This window comes from Rhopalosiphum padi, chromosome 4, assembly GCF_020882245.1.
Source record: "Rhopalosiphum padi isolate XX-2018 chromosome 4, ASM2088224v1, whole genome shotgun sequence".
NCBI classification, from domain to species: Eukaryota; Metazoa; Arthropoda; class Insecta; order Hemiptera; family Aphididae; genus Rhopalosiphum; species Rhopalosiphum padi.
The window spans coordinates 40,953,761-40,957,560 of record NC_083600.1 but is presented as its reverse complement, the minus strand read 5'-3'; the positions used below and the strand labels follow the sequence as shown (position 1 = coordinate 40,957,560).

The 3,800-nt window shown below is 32.2% G+C and overlaps 1 non-coding gene across 1 annotated transcript; it reads right to left on the bottom strand.

The window, feature by feature from the left end:
• Positions 1-2,830: 2,830 nt before the first annotated feature.
• On the bottom strand, positions 2,831-2,949 carry LOC132931103 (5S ribosomal RNA). The gene has a single exon (XR_009662348.1). It is a non-coding gene; the product is annotated as a 5S ribosomal RNA (ribosomal RNA).
• Positions 2,950-3,800: the final 851 nt, after the last annotated feature.

Here is a 3,800-nt window from a genome sequence, read left to right as displayed (position 1 = left end):
CATAGGGCCGGATTGCAACACATTACCGACGGGACGATAATGATTATTATACAGTAATACAGATACAGTATCATTGTAAATCAGTACCGATATGTCTACTCCAGATATTTAATTAATTTAAAAAAAAATTAATAATATTATATTATTATATAAATAACATTATTATAGTAAACAAACTATATGTATTGAATCGAAAACTTGCGGGTATATACACACAAACAAAAATAGCGATACGCTCTTCCGGTCATGTATGTTGCCTGGTGTGAATAAATAAAAAATAATAATAATTGATAATTTGTTAATTCACACGATCTACGATACATATAATTACACTTGTTCATATCTATCGGACATGTCTATGCCTGGTCGCCACCGATGCCGCGAAAACTTGCATCACCGCGGTCTACCCGGAAACTGCGTGTTCAGTCTGCGGCACCACAGATTACGTTTTTATTCCGATCAACTCACCCGTACTGGCCGTACCGTCACCGACATGCCAATAAGTCGTAGCGACACCTATCTGGATCACTTATCTGGTTCTATACGGCTGTCATCCGTCACGCGATTATGTTAACATTATTATCCTTCGTCGTACCATCATAATTCGTATTACGCCACCAAATATGCTCAAATGAGCCTCAAGTGTGCAGTGTCGTTTATAATACGACACTATAGTACACTACCACACCAATAATTAATTTAATAATTATATATATGTATATAACTACACAGAAATATAATTATTTTTACTAAAATAGTATAATTTTTTAATGATACCTATATATACATAATAATATATTATAGTATACATACTAATTAGTAATTACTAATATAATCAATATAAATATATATATTAAATATTAATTAATAATTATATTAATAATGTTGATTTATATAGGATGATGGGGAACATTTGTGGAGAATAATGAATTAACGTAATATAAGACCAATGTAAATAACATTTTTATAATTTTAGTTCAATCGTGGTATACTTGGTATAGATAATCAAATAAATACAAATATTATATACGCATTATTAGATGTGTTGACTGTGTTGTCGAAACAGTTTAAGCGCAAAAAAACGCGAAATTTTCGACAATTTTTTTATTTAATTGGCCTTTTTCACTTTTTGACGATTTTACCTTTAAAAAACTAATTTTACGTCTATTTAAGTGTGTAGATCGTACGGGAAGATTTCACAAAGGTGTTAGCGTGTATAAGGGACCGTCGGCCCACTCGGCCCTAGCTTCTTCCTATATTATCTATAAAATCACGAAAATCCAAATATTTAATAGGTACCTAAGGCCACTAAAAACCACTTTTTTGAAAAATACTCGTATACAAGTTTCCGGGGTGAATAGGTTTTGATTTTGAACTCCAAAACATTACATGCATTGTTAGAAGTGTTGCCGAAACAGTTAACGGTCAAAAAAACTTTAAATGGAAAATTTTAAGCTAATACGTAAACGTAACACGTATAAAACATTTACGATTAAATATAATGCAAATAATAAGATGCTTAATATATCATAATATCTCATAGCTTGATAATCATAATAAAAAGACATGCGCTAATATACAAAAATATTATAATATTATACATATAGTTAGGTAACAAATAATGGATGTAATAAATCGGAAAAATACGGGTACACGCAAAGAGAGATAATATACAGCGCACAGTGTGTGTTCCGGTCGTACCTATATGTTTGGTGTGAATAAATTATTCGTTAAAAATATAATACATGCGAGGTATATAATACCTATAATTTACACGTCTTGTTCATAACTGTCCGATAATCTATATAATATTATGTATTATAATATCGCACTGTCGTTAATGTCTGTGTCCAGTTGCCGTCGCACACTCGCATCACCGTATCCGGAAACTGCGTGCCGAATCGGCATCACCGCTGCTGACGTTTACATTCCGATCTACTCACACGTATACCGTCACCGCCACGCCAATAAGTCGCCATTGCCGTCGTTGCGACATGCGGGCCGCGTTGTCGCCTGCAGCGCACGTATATACCTGCCAAGTTGCCCGAAGTTCTACCGCTGTCATCCGCCCGACATGTCAACAATTTTCCGCCGTGCCATCGCGCTTCATATATCATGCATCCAAGTATTGAAATATGCGTCATTTATATTTATATAGTATTATAATATACGACTCCCCGATAATGATTATAATATTTCATAGTTCTCTTTTTTTTTCTTGTAAGTTCTGTGGACAAATGAACTTGTAAATGCTAACATTCGTTTTTATATTATATTTCTATTTCTCCGTGCTAATCAATTTATGTGTGATAATTTTTTTATCTTTTGGTGTTTGCCTGAGGGCCCCCGGAAAGGCAAGTGCCCCCAGGCAGCTGCCTTGTCTAGGCGGAAGTTCGGTCCTGACTCCTGTAGGATGCAGTGCTTACCGGTCAACCGAGTTTTAGAATTATTATTGATCCAATACCGGTTAAAAATTTAAAACAGGTTAAAACTTAAAACAATAAAGTTAAACACATCTATCGCAATAATATAGTCTCACTCGCCGAGTTCAACTCGGTATTTCGATGTGATAGAATAATAACTCAATATGGATGCAAAATATTTTAATAAGATAAATATATGACAAATAAAAGTATAAAATATAAATAGTGGGTAGATTTATATGTGAACCTAAAATGAGTTAATTGTAGCTTAAGGGGTTAGGTTAGGTAAAAATATTTTTGTATTGTGTAATTCAAAAATTGTAAAAAAAACAACGACAAAACGTCCATATTTATAAGTTATATTTGAAAATATTATATTGTATTTATTAATTACAAAAAACAAAAAATGCCAACGGCACGTAGTGTTCCCAAGCGGTCACCCATCCAAGTACTAACTACGCCCGACGTTGCTTAACTTCAGTGATCGGACGAGAACTGGTGTATTCAACGTGGTATGGTCGTTGGCGGAAATGTGGTAGAAAATGACTTAAACTAAATATCGTAAAGAGAAAACATTGTTTTAGAATTCGTTCTTTCTAGTTTTTTTTTAGTTGTATTGGAGGAGAGCTTAGAGAGGCAGATGTTTTCAAGTAAAAAACAAATCGTTAATAAACAAAATATTGTTAATTTATTATCGTTATGATGTTATTATATACCAATGTATTTGACCAGGATCGAACTGGCCTATATGGTATAAACGTAAAATTGCACGGTAGGCCCCCAAGCTCACAGCTTTTCCACATTTCAAATAATTGTGGTGCTTTTTTACTAAATTGCATGGTAAGGCTCTTTGAGCCAGTCAGGGCCGTCTCTAACCTTTTCGAGGTCCTGGGTATAATAGTGGTATCATACTATGACTTGAACAGAGTACTATTTTATAAAAAAAACAGGTAAACAGAGTAGCGATAGTCGATAGATAAGAAAAAATCTAGATTAATTTAACTATAAATTATTTTTATATTTTACTTTTTTTATTATTATTATTATTATTATTACAAAATTATCGATTATCCTTTGATTTTTCTCGAAATAAATTTATTTATCGGTAATAAATATCGATTATCGGTTAGTTTAAAAACTAATTAATTGAATATTTAAGATGAGTGTAGACTTTTTGTTAAACTTCTACACATAGTATTGTATGTTTAAAGGACCATCGTTTCACCTTTTAAAACAAATAATAATTTCGATGTTCCAAAACTTAAATACTTAAGGCCTCAAAAACCAGTTAAAAAAAAATATATTTTATGCAACTTTTTGTGTATAAATCTGTAATTGCCGAGAAAAACAAAATATTTATCACAGCAATAATTATAT